Source organism: Protopterus annectens, chromosome 12.part0 (genome assembly GCF_019279795.1).
Source record: "Protopterus annectens isolate FY-2018-M chromosome 12.part0, PAN1.0, whole genome shotgun sequence".
Lineage (NCBI taxonomy): Eukaryota > Metazoa > Chordata > Ceratodontiformes > Protopteridae > Protopterus > Protopterus annectens.
In genome coordinates, this window is record NC_056746.1 from 381,587,397 (window position 1) to 381,603,811 (window position 16,415).

Here is a 16,415-nt window from a genome sequence, read left to right on the forward strand (position 1 = left end):
CTTGTTCCTGATTCTTGATGATTGGCTACTACTTCTTCTATAAGAAAAACTGTTGGTTAATGGGTAAGGATCTGCAGAAGGTTTTTACTGAAAGTGCTTATCCACCCTAGAACTTTGTTTTATGCTACTTTTTGTTGTTCGTATTAAAGAATCTGTTTTTTAATGTTATGTGATCATCTCACGACAGCCTTGGTGGTTAGTCTGATCCTTGTTCCTGCAAATTTTTCAAACAAGGTAGAGTACTTCTTGCATAAGTTGGACGTCCACAGACAATTAAGTTTTTACTTGGACAGAACAAAATCCTCTAGAAAAATCAGCTCAATTATTTCTATCCTTTTCAGGTACCAAATTGGGGAAACCAGTTTCAAAGATCACCTTATCAAACTGGTTAGTAGATTGCATTACATTTATATACAATTAGAATAAACTCAATCTACCAACAAAAAGTTAGAGCTCATTCGACAAGATCTGTTTCCACTTCAGTGGTCTTCCATTCCAGAGCTTCTGTGGAAGACATATGTGCCGCTGCAACTTGGGCTACCCTACATTCCTTTATCACTCATTACAAATCAGATATGGTCTCCAGGGGAAGAGCATCCTTTGGCTCTATGGTGCTCAGGAATATCCTTCCTTAGGGCCGCCCAAGATCTAAAGTAGCTGGGGACTCTGCCCCATCAGTCAAGAATGAATGAAGATTGACAACATCAGATAAAGAAGTTATGTTCATTCCATCTGTTTTGTTAATCTTCATTCATTCTTGACAGCCCACCCTCCTGCCCCCTCCTAGGGACTCCTGGAGGTTCGGATCTAGTCCTGGGGTAGTTATAAGGTTGTTGCTCAGACATAACTTCCATATTTTTAATGATAGGCAAACTCGATCTGAGGTAATGGGAAGAGAGGCAGTATGGGTAGAGCCTTAGCGCGAGAGTTTTTGGCTGGTGTGAGCTTTGTATAATGGCCAAGTTAGTTCTGAGGATTCAGAACTGAACCCATCAGTCAAGATTGAATGAAGATCGACAACACAGATGGAATGTTATGGTAAAAACATAACTTTTTTTTTCTAACATGTCCACGAGGCTGCTTTCTCATGTGACTGAGGGCACCTCTATGGCTGCCAGGATGGGCTTTGCCAACTGGCGGCACACCTGGCTCTAGCTTTGCTCTTTTTCAGAACCTTTCAAGCCACCATTTATGAATGCTCCCTTTGACAGTTCAACCTGGTTTGGTAAGACTGTTTGTGACACTCTGACCCAGAGTGAGAAAGACGGGAAGAGCTTGTCTGCCATCAGGATCCACTTCTGTACTCCACAAAGATCCTTTTCAAGGAATCAGCATGGAGTCAAGAAGATGTGGTTTCAGAAATCTCAGGGTTTTTCCCAGGGAGCTCTAAGTTCATCTTCCCACAGGGGTAGAGGGGGAAATGACAAATGTCGCCCTCATGGCAGAGGGGGTCTGAAGAACCAGGGTTCTCAAGATTCTTTCTTGGCCAGACCCTTTCAGCAATCCTGAGGGATTGTCAACTGCTCTACTCTGGAGGCATTTGAGGTGCATCTGTCTCTGCACCCAACAGCCTGGAAGTCCATCATGAATGATCATTGGGTGCTACAAATAATATCCAGAGGTTATTCTATCCCATTCCTTCACCCTCTCTCTCTCCAACAAAACACCTCCCAGATGTTCCACCCAGTCAAAAGGAGGAGGCAGCTGTCCATCCCCCCAGACCAGTCTAGATTAGGCATTTATTCCAGGTTCTTTTTGGTGCCAAAGAAAACTGGGGACTTAAGACCCACCCTGGATCTCTCTACCCTGGACCTGTCCATTGCCAAGACGAAGTTTTGGATGGTCACCCTTCAGTCCATTCTTCTCTTTCTGCAGTTGAATGACTGGATGTGCTGGGTGGACCTTCAGGTTGTGTACTATCATATAAAGATGAGCAGACCCTCCAGATGGTTACTCCACTTCTGGTTTGGAGCCAATCATTTTTAGTTCAGAGTGCTCCCCTTTGGACTCACCACGGCCCCTCAGGTGCTTGCCAAAGTGATGGTGGTAGTGGCAGCTCACCTTCGGCTGCAGGGGTTTCAGGTCTTTACTTACCTGGATGATTGGCTCCTTTCTGCTCCCTCCAGGCATCTACTGATTCAAGCCGGGATTGTCTTCTCCGCCTAGCCCCTTCCCTGGGCATCACGATAACTCTTGATGCTCGGTTGGATACGATACAGGGCAGGGTGTTTCTGCCTCCAGACAGGTTATTGTCTTTTCAGCATCACGTAAAGTCTATCCTTCAGACCCAGCTTCCCCTGAAAGTATGGTTCTTTAGGTGTTGGGGTCCATGGCAGCCACGATCACCCTTCTACCAACCGTACGCCTTCACATGCGACTTTTTCAGTGGACCTTAGCAGTTTAATGGTCCCTTCTCAACCTTCCATTGTCGTATCAGGTCTGGTTGTCCTGAGTTTGCTGAGGCTGTCTTCAGTGGTGGCTTCAGTCCCCAGACATTCTTCTGGGCTGCTCATGGTTCTTCCTTCCCCCTAGATCATGGTGACCACAGATGCCTCCCTGCTTGGGTGGGGGGGGGCATTGCATGGGACGGACAGTCCAAGGCATGTGATCTTCCCTAGAGACCAGTCTGCATATCAGTGTCCTGAAGATGAGGGGGGTCCTTTTGGCATTGCAATCTCTCCAAGCCTTTCTTCCTACCAGGATGATTGCCATCCAGACAGCCAACATGTCAGTAGTCTGGTACATCAACAAACCAGGGGGAAACCAGATCTTATCCCATTTGCCATGAGGCCATGAGATTGTGGGAGTGGGCAATCTCTTCTGACTGCTTTCTGGTGGCAATACACATTCTGGAGAAGTCCAACAATCTGATGTTGTTAAACTTCAATCCATTCATCACTGATGGGTTACCGGTTCCATCCTCAGAACTGAGTCGGCCTTATACCAAGCTTGAGCTAAGCTTTTACCCATAATAACCTTCTCCCTGTTACATCAGATCTCATTTGCCGCATAGCCGTAAAGCCGGGTTCAAGCCAGCTGTCAGCTAAGTCTTATATATTTTTGAGATATAGTATTTTTTGGAAAGAATTGATAGTTTATCCCTCTGTTATTTTACTCGTTTCTGCCCTCTTAAAGCTATCGCTAAGTTCCTACCCTTTCTTTAAAATCTTTCCTGTCAGACTACCTGTTGGTAATCGTTGTGCCATCTCTGGCACACTCACTTCTCCCTACCCGCTGTGGTAATCTAGTACCATTGTTGGTATTTTCCTTCTGTTTTTTTCTTCCTAACTGCTTATGCAATATTAATATTGATATTTCATTTTGTTACTTGTTTCTTTGCTGCCTGTGATAGTATTGATATTTAACATGTCTGAAAAAAAGGTCACTTAAGGCTTTAAACACTGTCTGAAGTGTGGGAAAAAAATGCCGAATAGTGACACTCATGACTGTGTGCATTGTTTGGGAGTATATAGTAATAATCCAGAAGGCAGAATTTGTGAGAAACACACTTTTTAAAACACCTTTAAAACTTTATTCCATAAGTGCTTTCAGCTAGAAAATACCCGCCTTCTAACAAACTCTTTTATAGCCCAATGCAACCACTTAAGTCTTAAAGACATAACATTTTAAAGCAACAACATATTAAAATAAAATACTTTTAACATGCCTTTTTAAAAACATTTATATAGTTTATATATAACTATCTATCAAAAGTTTTTAATTTTAACTCACAAGAGGTGTACACTACATCATTTAACCCTGGATAAGTAGATGCATTCAAGTGTAAAATCCACCACAACTCTTTATGTTCTAAAAAAATACCCCATGCCCCCCCCCCCCCGGGTATTTTTTTTTTAAATATAATGGATATCATTAATAAAAATTGGGCATTTATTAGAACAGATAAACAGCTAATGGAAAAAATTGGTAATTTTCCTGATTTTAAATTTAGACGGGATAGCAACCTTAAAGACTGGTGTGACAGTTTATTCCTTTTACATATGCAACCAGTGCAGAAAATGACAAAGTGTGGAATGTGTTCACAATGCATGTTTATTTTGGAATGTAACCAGGTGCACTTGGGTTCTAAGCGTATTATAGTTTCTGGTCGCTTTTCTTGCTAAACAACAGGAGTGGTTTATGCTGCAAAATGCAGCTCTTGTCCTGCATATTATGTGGGAAAGACTGAGTGAAAATTTAAACAATGGGTGTACGAACACATTTATGATATGCATATACATAAAGAGATCGATGCTTTGGTAAAACACTTAAAGGAATTCCCAAGTCATAGCTTTAAATTTGTCATACTGGTACAGCTGCAAAAAAAAACCCAGGGGGGGACCATGGGGTATTTTTTTAGATCTTAGAGAGTTGTGGTGGATTTTACACTTGAATGCATCTACTTATCCAGGATTAAGTAATGTAGTGTCCATCACCTGTGAGTTAAAATTAAAAACTTTTGATAGATAGTTATATATAAATTATATAAATGATTTTAAAATACATTGTTAAAAGTATTTTATTTTAATATGTTGTTGCTTTAAAATACTATGTCTTTAAGTGGTTGGGTTGGGCTATAAAAGAGTTTGTCATATGATTTTTTGAATGTCTGAAGAAGGCTGGTATTTTCTAGCCAAAGGCGCTTATGGAATAAAGTTTTAAAGCTGTTTTAAAAAGTGTGTTTCTCGTGAATTCTGCCTTCTGGATTATTACTATTTTCTCAGTTTTTGGTTTTTGTTTGTTGCTTATTGTTTGGGTGTGCCTCATCTCTCTGTTCAGCTGCCTTGCTTTATTTATCAGGGATTTAGTTCCCATACGTTGAATGAAAGAAAGAATAAGTTGATTCAAAGGGGCCTTCTTAAATCGCCCTTTCCAGAGGCTCTCTCAGCGTCGGAGGGTTCATCCTCTCATAGGAAAGAGAAAAAGATGCCACATTCAGTTCCCTTCTCACCCTCTGGTGAGAAGGAGAGACAACCTAAACCCAAACTAGCGAAACTTTCCATTCTGGAACAGAAACCATCTTCTACAGCACTGATTTCGGTACAGTCTACTACAATTTTGTCAGCACCTACACCGTCTATGGCACTGACAATGCCTAAATCACAGATTTTGACCTCCACATCGATCTCGGCACCGAGCCTTCCTACGGTTCCACTCGCTCATGTGAACACTCCTTCTTTGATCATCTCAAAACTGGAGATGGTGGTGCTATTAGGCACTCAAAGCACAGACCCGATATTCCCTGTCTGTGGACCCTTTCCTGGGACAGATCTATAGCCCCTTCCTAGAGCTTCCAGAGTCCCTGTCGGGGATATCCATGAGATCCACCAGAAGCCTCTCCGAACTAGATGTGGTGCACCTTGTGGACCAGCTGCTGACAACCAGGGGGATTCCTACAGATTCAAAAACCCAATCCCTTCTTGTACTTGGAAATATTGCTTCATGGACTCCATCTTATTCTCATCCTTCGACCTCCTTGCAGGTTTCCAAGCCTACGACACTAATGCCTCTCTCGGCATCCACAGCTTTGGTGCCAATAGTGGATCTCACTTTGGTCCCGGAGCCGACCCTTTGGCCTTCGGCTCCTTCGGAACAAGGTCTTCCTCAGACCCAGGATTGGACTGCGGGCTCCTCTGTACCATGCTCAGTGATGGCACTGTCTACGATGCTGTCCAGAGTGCCAGGAGTCCTGTCGGTACTGATCCCACTTGGGACTCCATTCTTGGGAGTGGGCTTAACGGAGTGAGGTGTGACCCCGTTTCTGAGGTTGTTCTTCTCGTCTCCGGGCTCCCACCCCTCTTTGGGCAGCCCTGCGTTCCAGGCAGTGGAGAAGGCCCTTGCCTCTTTAGGTAAGCCTATGGCATTGGAACCCCAACTGTGTCCTCCCCATGAGCTGCAGCTGTCACAGGCCACCGTCTCGGAACATCGATCATGAGAACCCCCGGAGACACTTTTGCAGGGACCCCTTTCATCCAGGTCATCCTCAGAAGCTGCTGCTGAGGAAGTTCCAAGGAAGAAATTGTGCAAGAGAAAACATGTGGACTCCCCTGAGGAGTCCCTCGCAGATGATATGGATTATGATTAAGGGGAAGGGTCCCCACGGTCACCCCCTGAAGAAGTTTCCTGTGGAGACATCCTTGAGATATTGAAACAGAGGGGTGATTGGAAGCCCAAAAACCCTTCCTCAGAGGAATCCGTTTTCCTGCAGGCTTTTTGTGCTCAACCATCCACCTCTTGGATGACCTCGCCTGCAGATGACCTAGTTCAGCTTGTGGTGCAGCATGCCTGGAGGAACCCTGACTCTGTTGAGGCAATCCCACGGAGACCAGACAAGATTCTCTCTCCCCCTGAAGAAAACCCACATTGGTCTAAAGATTTACCAGTAGATGCGATGGTGGTGGAGGTGGCCACAAAGAAAGAGCTCGCTGAGGAGAGCCACACTGTTCACCCACCTAACAGAGAGTCCCAAGCAGTGGACAGACTGGGGAAGTCAGTGCTTGTTTCATCAACCTTTGCAATTGGGTCCTTGAACTACCTGGCACATTTCACCAGACTTCAGAGAGGCCTAATCTCTGAACTCTCTGGTACTCTATCAGGACAGGTGTCTGATGAGTTTAATGAAAAGGTAGCCTGGCAGCTAGCAACCATGGAATCAATATGAAATTCATCCATGAGGTTAATTCCACATGCAACCGAAGGGGCAGCAAGAGCTGCGGGTTCAGGTGTAGTTATGAGATGTCACGCCTGGATGCGCCTTTGTGACTTTGCGGATCCTTTTAAGTCTTCCTTCCTTAACGCTCCAGTGGAAGCATCTTCCCTGTTTGGCCCTAAAGTGAAGGCCACGCTAGCCAGTTGTGAGCAGGATGGCAAGTCCCTGTCTGCTGTTGGTATACGTTTTTCCACTTCTCAGTGCTCCTTCTCCAGGAACCAAAGAAGTGGAAAATTGTGGCACAAAAAGTCTCAGGGTCCTTTTCATGACACATGTGGTGACTTCACCCCCAGAGGCTGAGTGGGAAACTCTTCTGGAAGATGCCCCTACAGAGGCAGAGGGGGTCTGCATAATCAGGGTTCCAGACAGTCATTCTCTGGACAACCTTACCAGCGCTCCTGAAGAGCGGCCCAATTTCTTTTCTCTGGAAGCAGTCGGGAGACGTCTGTCTCTGCACCTCAATGCCTGGCTATTAATTACCACCGATTCTTGGGTGCAGAAGATAATAACCAGAGGTTACCAAATTCCATTCGATTCCTATCCAAAGCCACCAAAACAAATTCCCAACGTTCCACCCAGTCTAAAGGAAGAAGTAGCTCTACAAATAGAAAAGCTGTATCAAAAAAGAGTCATCCAAAAAGTCCCTCCAGACCAGATCGGATCCGGATTCTACTCAAGATTCTTTTTGGTGCCAAAAAAGACAGGGGACCGGAGACCAATTTTGTACCTCAGCAGTTTAAACAAGCTTGTCACCCAGACAAAATTTCAGATGGTCACGGTTCAGTCCATCTTCCCCTTTCTGGAGGAATGTAATTTGATATGCTCGATAGACCTTCAGGATGTGTATTACCACATCAAAATGGACAAGAGCTCCAGAAGGTTCCTTTGTGTCCAGCTGGGAGCCAATCATTACCAATTTCATGCTCTGCCCTTCGGACACTCTACAGCCCCCAGATTGTTCACCAAATGCATGGCAGTAGTGACAGCTCACTTGAGACTACAAGGATTCCAGGGGTTTCCATACTTAGATGATTGGCTCCTTACCTCCCCCACCAAGCACCTTCTGGTAACAGCCTTGTACTGTACCCTCTCTTTGGCAAAGCCTCTGGGAATATCTATAAACTTGGAGAAATCCAATCTGACTCCAGCCCAATCTTTGGAATTTATAGGGATGATTTTCAGTACCCATTCTTGCTTAATCTCTCTTCCAGATCATAGGCTATGAAGACTGAGGATCCAGCTCCAAGTGATACTCTGCCACGACATGGTTTCAGCTTGAGAGGTTCTGCAGCTGTTATGTTCAAGGGCAACCTCAATATCAATAGTACCCCTTGCAAGGTTTCACATGAGACTCCTACAATGACTTTTGTTAACCCAATGGTATCCAAACCGTCACCCCTTGTCTTTCCAGAGTCAAATAACAAATCGATGCAAGCAAGACCTAACTTGGTGGATGAAGTCAGAGACAGAGCTTTGGAGCTGACCTTTCCACCCCTCTCAGCCCAGTGCCACTGTGACCATGGATGCTTCCCTGATAGGGTGGGGGTGGGGGGAGGGCATTTTCAGGGAATGACAGTCCAAGGCACATGGTCCGATATAGAGGCCAATCTGCATATAAACGTTTTAGAACTGAGGTCAATGCTTTTGGCGCTGCAAGCATTCCAGTCTGCCCTTCCTTCGGGAACAATTGCTATCCAATCGGACAACATGTCAGCAGTTTGGTATATCAACAAACAAGGAGGAACCAAGTCCTATCTCCTACGTTGAGAGGGCATGAGAGTTTGGCAATGGGCGATAGCTTCCAACTGCTTTCTGATAACAATGCATATCCAGGGGAATTCCAACGAGATTGCAGACAAGTTGTGCAAATGTATTCTCCTGCCTCACGAGTAGTCCCTCAACTCTAATATAGCTGCAAAGATTTTGAGTCATTGGGGCCAGCCTTGCTGCGACCTATTCACCTCCCTGTCCAACCACAAATGCAGCAACTACTTCGCTCTAATTCCCCTGCAGGGGGAGTCCTCGAGGGGAGCTCTAATCCACGATTGGCCCACGAGACTGCCATAGGCTTATTCCCCCCATTCCTCTGATTCCTCAATTCGTGAAGAAAGCTCTTTGGTTGAAAAGCAAAGTGATCCTCATAGCACCTTATTGGCCTCGACAGGTATGGTTCTGTTTTCTCTGGCCTCATCTACTTCGCCAACTGCGGATCCTGGATCCAACTCCAGAGCTGATTTCTCACCCCCAAGGATTGAGCCACCTGAACTTGACCAGTCTCAAGCTCACAGCTTGGCTTCTCCACTTCCAATGATCGCCTGGCATTGTAGTCTTTCTTTTCCAATACGTGACATTTTCCTGGCTTCGCATAAACCATCCACCAGGAAACTTTATGCTAACAAATGGAAAATATTTTTAGTTTGGTTAGACAGAGAAAACTGGATCCATACTCTGCACGGTCCCTGCTATACTGCAGTACTTATCAAACTTCTTTGAAGAGGATGCTGCAGCATCAACTATACAAGTTCATTTAGCTGCCATTTCAAACTTTCATAATGGTTTTGGTGACTCCTCCTTAATTTCACATCGCCTAAGCAAAACATTTTTGAAAGGAGTCTATCACTCCAGACCTCCAATTAAGCAGCCCATATAACCATGGAGTCTCACACTAGTCTTACAGTCTTTAACATGACCTCCCTTTGAGCCTGCAGCCACTTGTGACATCAAGTTTCTATCCTGGAAATCTGTTTTTCTGGTGGCCATTACATCAGCCAAACACATTTCTGAGCTCCATGCTCTATGCATGAAGCATCCTTATTTGATTTTCCATAAGGACAGAGTATCAGTACGGACCAATCCTTCCTTCCTCCCCAAAGTAATTTCTGAGTTCTTTGTTAATCAGACTATTGACCTACCAGTCTTCTTTCCCAATTTTCCAAACAAAGGAGAGTATTGCTTACACTTACTTGATGCCCACAGACAACTGAGATTTTACTTAGGACAAAAACAATCCGCAAATCAGACCAGTTATTTATATCCTTCTCTGGTCCTAAAATGGGAAAGTCAGTTTCTAAAGTGACCTTATCCAAATAGCTTAGCGATTGTATATTTTTCATTTATCACTACGAGAAAATGTGTACACCACAAAAAATTGAAGCTCACTCCACCTGATCAATGGCAACTTCTGTAGCGTTCCATTCTAGAGCTTCCATGGACGACATCTGTGCAGCAGCTATGTGGGCTACTCCTCATACTTTTATCACTCATTACAAATTGGATCTGGTCTCCAGGGGAAGAGCTTCATTTGGCTCAATGGTACTCAGGAATATTCTTCCATAAGGGCTTCCCAAGTGACACAAGGTAGCTGGGGACTCTGTCCCATCAGTGATGAATGGATTGAAGATTAACAACATCAAATAAAGAAGTTATGACTTACCATAACGTTCCATCTGTGTTATTGAACTTCATCCATTCATCACATCCCACCCTCCTTCCCCCTCCTAGAGGCTCCTGGGGGATACTTTGGGTCCAACTCCTGTATTAGGGTTCTTGCTTAGAGACAGCCTCTGCTTTACTGAGTTCAGGCAAACTCGATCTGAGGTAACAAGGAGAAGGGTATTGTGGGTAAAAGCTTAGCTCGAGAGTTTTTGGCTGGCATGAGCTTGGCATAAAGCTGACTTGGTTCCAAGGACAGAACCAGTAACCTATCAGTGATGAATAGATGAAAATCAACAACACAAATGGAATGTTATGGTAAGACATAACTTCTTTTTCTAGCGGACAGGCTCAGCAGGTCTATTCTGATGCCTTATGAGTCGTCTTTGAATCCATCAGTAACGGACGTGATCTTCCAAAAGTGGGGCCATCCTTGCTGCAGTCTCTTTGCCTTTCCTTCCAATGTGAAGTGCAGTGAGTATTTTGCTCTGACACCCCTCCAGGGGAGTCATCCAGATACACTCTATTCCATGCTTGGTCATCTAGTCTACTTTATGCTTATTCTCCTCTTCTTTTGATTCCCAAATTTATTCAGAAAGCACAATGGTTAGGGAGCTCAGTCATCCTCATTGCTCCATTCTGGCCTCGTCAAGTTTGATTCCCCACTCTAAGATCTCATCTAATGTGTCCTCCTTGGACCCTGTATCTGGTTCCAGATGTGATCACCTGCCCGTCGGGGTTCCTCACCTGGATTTAGTCAGCCTGAAGCTCACTACTTGGCTGCTCCAGCTTCCCTGATGGCAAGGACTCCCAGGCTCTCTTCTCCTGTCAAGAAGATCTTGATTGCAGCTCTGAAGGCTTCTACTATGAAGATCTATTCCAGCAAGTGGAAATGTTTTTTGATCTGGGCTTCTCAGCATGAACTGAATCCTTTCACAGCTCCAGTCCCTGCCATTTTGGATTTTCTAGCCTATATTTTTGATATCAGGGCTAGTTTTTCTACTATTAAAGTTCAGTTGGCAGCGATTTCTAATTTCCATGTGGGTGAGAATTCAGCTTCCTTGGCTTCATCCATTGCATCCATCATGCAAGGCCTTCTTGAAGGGTGCCTTTCTTCTTTGGCCACCTATCAAGGACCCCACGCCTCCTTGGGATCTAACTTTGATTTTACAGGCATTGGTTTCTCCTCTGTTTGAACCAGCTGCCACTGCTGATTTACAATTCTTATTTTGGAAGATGCCTTTCTTGGTGGCTATTACCTTCACCAAGAGAGTTTCTGAACTACAGGCGTTATCTATCAAGCCCCCTTATTTGGTCTTTCATAAAGACAGAGTGTATCTTCGGACTAACCTATCCTTCTTGCCGAAGGTGGCTTCTGAGATGAACATTAACCAGGTTATTAATTTGCCATTTTTTTTCCCTGAATTACCAGAACAAAGGGGAATACAAATTACACTTACTTGATGTTCACAGGCAGCTGCGTTTCTATTTGCATAGAACTAAAAGTTTGTGAAAGTCGGATCAACTTTTCGTGTCATTCTCTAAGCCTCATCTGGGAAAGCTTGTTTCTAAGGTTACTGTTGCTCATTGGATTTCTGAGTGCATTGCTTTGGCCTATCATTCCAAAGATTTGTCTCTACAGGGTCCTGTCCAGGCTCATTCCACCAGGTCAGTATCCACTTTGGCAGCCTTTTGTTCTAGGGTCCCTATCGATGATAGCTGTTCTGCTGCTACCTGGTCCTCTTCGCATACCTTTAGTTCACATTACAAACTGGGTATTCTTTCCAGGACCAGGGCATCCTTTGGCTCAGATGAGGGCCTCCCAAGATTATTGTAGCTATGGACTCTGCCCTACAGGTTGAAGAATAAATGAAAACAACTTCAGATAAAGACTTGGTGGGCTATCCTTTTTTGTGGGGGGGACTTCTCCTTTCTTTTTACAGCATACTTGCCATGTTTTTTAGTGTCTGCTTGCCAGAACCCTGCTGTGTTTGCTTATTTTGCCCATAGGTTGTTCCATGGTTAAGCCGGATGAGATGCCTGAAGTCCAGGTAAGACTGGCAGCAATAGTCAGTAAAGCAGTTAAGCATCAAAACAGAAGTATTTTTCATCAAAAACACAGTGAAAACCCTTTAAACATCTACCCAAACATGAAAAAGTAATTTAATACAAGTTTTACTTAAAAAAAAACAAAGTAAAAAGTTGTTTTTTGTTGTTGCTTTTCATTTGTCTTCAGCCGTCTCTCCCTCCTTCCCGCCTGTACCTTTTTTGGCTGTGTAGTGGACTGGGCAGAGGCAGCCGTAGGCTCCTTCTTGGCTAGATCTGCGTCTGTGTGTATCCATGCCTCTCTTTTGGTCAGGGATGTACTATTGTTATACTAGAGGAGTTGATGCTGTTCTGCAACAAACTCGATCTGAGGGGAGGAGGGAGAGCAGGGTAGCACTATAGGTAGGGGAGGAGCTTAGATGTTGGATCTGATGCTGGAGTATACAGGTGAGTCAGATCTGTGCTGGATCCGAGTCCCATAGGTTGAAGACAAATGAAAATCAACAACTCAGATGGAACGTTATAGTAAGTACATAACTTATTTTTTACTTTGTTTTTTTAAGTAAAACTTGTATTAAGTTACTTTTTGAGGTCTGGGTAGATGTTTAAAGGATTTTCACTGTTTTTTGATAAAAAATACTTCTCTTTTGATGCTTCACTGTTTTACTGGCTATTGCTGTCAGTCTTACCTGGACTTCAGGTATCTCATCCGGCCTAACCATGGAACAACCTATTGGCAAAATAAATAAACACAGCAGGGTTCTGACAAGCAGACATTAAAAAACATGGCAAGTGTGCTGTAAAAAGAAAGGAGAAGTCCCCCCCCAAAGAAAAGGATAGCCCACCAAGTCTGAGTGACTGTCTGCAGAGTACGCCCTCCTTCCCACCCTAAAAAGCCTTTAAATCTCCCCCAAAATTTGGCTCCCCATTTCTCTTTCTGACAACAAATAAGCTCAGACAAATGGGTTCTGAAAGTCATATATCAGGGCTACAGATGGTTGCAGAAGTCCCTTCCTCTTTTTCAGGGGATTCCTCCTCATCCATCCATATCAAACCTCTTCTCTCCTGTCATTCCGCATCTACTGGCTCAATTAGTGATATAATCTGCCCCTCTTTCTATGAAAAGGAAATGTTTTTATTCCAGAGTGTGTCTGGTACCAAAGTTCAAAATGCCTAGATTTAAAGGATGCTTTTAATCACATTCATATAACTTCAGATTTCAAAAGTTTCTTAAGGTTTGCAGTGTCTAGATTACACTTTCATTTCTCTGTATTACCCTTTGGTTTATCCAGTAAGGTATTCACAATGTGTCTAGTCCCAGTCATAGCATAGTATATTGCAGACTGAAAGGTATCCACATTTTTTCTTTATTTAAATTACTTACTAATCTTTGCAGAATCTTTTTCAAAAATGTTAGGAATCTTTCACTTCAGTGAGAGATCTCCTTCACGGACTAGGGTTTCAAAACAACAGCCAAAAGTCTTGTTTGACTTCTTACAGGATTGTTTTTCCTGGGCTGTCTCCTAGATAACTCAATTCAAAGACAATTTCTTCCACAAGAAAAAGTAAAGTTATACCTAAATCTTTTTCCTGAGTTTTTCCACTCAATTCAAAGTTTTAGCAAGGGAACTTCTCAGGATGCTAGGATTCATGGCATTCATGACTTGCAATTCCTATAGCCAGACTGTACATGAGAAAGAGTAAATGGCACATGAAATCTGTATGGCCCCAACATCAACACTCACTGACTTCCAGAGTCCGGGTCTATATTAGATCACCGAACACTTCAAAAAGCGAATGGTGATTAATCGACCCTATGTAAGCGAAAGCTTACAATGTCGAGTTGTCAGAACAGCGATTTTTTTCCTAGGCAAAAAAATCGCTGTTCCAACAACAACCAAAAACAAAAAAACATACTTTAAACATTACATTAAGTGGGGGGCTATGCCCCCCCCCCAATACCCCTACTTAAATATACCAACTCTGAGACCGCACTACAGTGCTGAAAACAGCAAAGTAACGAAGCGGGCAAGCGAATTCTTTCCCTAGGAAAGAATTTGCTTAGAAGCTGCTTCGATATTTTGCCGTTTCAGGCTTTTGAGTTTGACCAAGACGCATTCGAAAGAATGCGTCTTTAGTCTTCTAATAGGGAACCCAGATTCCTGTATTGGGATTTGTGAAAAGGGAACTTCTGTGCAGGAGAGACCTATTTCATCTGAATTCAGGTATCTTATTTTTCCTTGCAGCTCCAAAACAGTCTATAACTACAGGCACCTCAGACTTTGCTCTATGGAAGCAAAAGTGCAGGGTCTTTAAGGCAAAAAGTACAGAACAAAACACAAAAATGTAAAAGATATGTTAGCAGTAATAAATGCTCTCAACTGTCTCCATCATCTATGGTCCACTGGGCCATTACAGGTGATTACAGACAAGACCAGAATGATGTGCTACATAAATAGGCGGGTTCCAGATTTTACCCTCTGTGCAGGGTAGCCATGGAAGCCTGGGATATCGCTTTTCAGCACAATCTCACTCTACAGTCATCTTACATTCTGTCATAACAAAGTATTGTGGCAGACAAGCTGAGCAGGACCAGGACAGGTCCTCACAAATAGAAATTGAATCAACGGTCCTCCAGGAATTGATGCAGCTGTGGGGAACACTTCAGATAAAGCTGTTTGCCTCCATTGATAACAAACAGCTAGCAACATTTTGCTTCAGGATTCCTTACAAGAAATCCTAGAAAACATGAATTTTCATTTCCTTGGACTGTAATATTCCTGTATGCTTTTCCACCCTTTCCACTAATATCCAGGGACATTCTAAAGATTCAATAGGACTGACCAAAGATCTTTGAGGTAACTCCCTTCTAGCCCAGGCAACACTGGATCTCCTTCCAAGTTCACTGTGGCAGTATTACTAACTGTTGAGGATAATCTGCCAAGAACAGTCATATATTCGGCCAGCATACCAAAAACTGGGCCCCTTCCTTGCACCATACATTCAATGTATAACCCAAGCCCAAGGACAAGAGGTACATTGTAGTTATGTACCAGACTAATGACCACAATGCCCTTTTAAATCTAGCCATGCTTCCCAAATGTATCCAACCCATTTTAGTGCCCTAGAGCTTATTTTAAGGGGTATATGTAAGCTAAGTCATGTGTAGTCAAGCATTCACAGGCTATCTCTGTCCATTAGAGATGTAGTGGCCAGACCAGGAGGTGGATTTCTGATTTTCCATCCATCGGTGTCAGAAGCAAGGTTTAAGTCCCTGAATTGTGTAGTTCTGATGCTATTTGTTTTGTGGGTATGAAAAAGATCCAACAGGGCAGGATCCAAGGATGCCCTGTATACCAGGTATAGATTGCCCCTCAACAGTCTGTAGGAAATTGCATATAGGGATAGGACTTTGTGGTGATCCAAACAGAACATGTTGTTTATGCCCTGTATTCTTTTTGTGAATAACCTTTGTGGTCATTCCACTTGTTGCATTTGCCTAGTCAGATACATAGCAAAGTGAGTGTTGTAGTCATTGATGGGTTTGATGAGGGCTGAATACAGTGGAACATTGACTTCCTTTGATCTAGGTGCCATACCCTTTCTTATAAGTTGAGCAACATAGAATGATTTCCTTGCTACCATAGACACATGTTGGTCAAAAGCTATGATAATGTTTACATATGTCCCCAAATCCTTGACTACTGGGTCTACTCTTAGGGGTGTTGTCAATAAGGTAATATTTATGGGGTAACCAACTTCCCAAACATTACTGGTATGCATTTCTTAGCACTGAGTGTTAAACTGTGGCTCTGGCTTCAGTTATTTGTCTGTGTTAGCACTTTCTGAAGGATACTAGTGTCTTAGTGGGATTCTGTGACTGCTCCTATTTTATAGTTATCTACAAAGTTGGTCAGCCAGAGGCCCTTGACATTGGCCTTGATTTCAAAGAAGTAGATACCAAAAAGGAGCAAACTCCGCACTGAGCAATGTGGGACTCCGCTAGTGACTGGCCATTTTGTGGAAGTGGACTCCACTATCCTAAATTACCAGGTCCTATCTGAAATAGCTACCAGCTGGCTAAACAGTGTGTAGTACAGGGGTTTATGCCTAATTCTGTGAGCTTGTTTACAATGCCAGAGTGCGGCACTGTATTGTTTTGGTAAAGTAAAGGGAGGCAGTATGCACTGTTTTGTCCTCATCCATTCATTGCCTTTCATACTTCTTG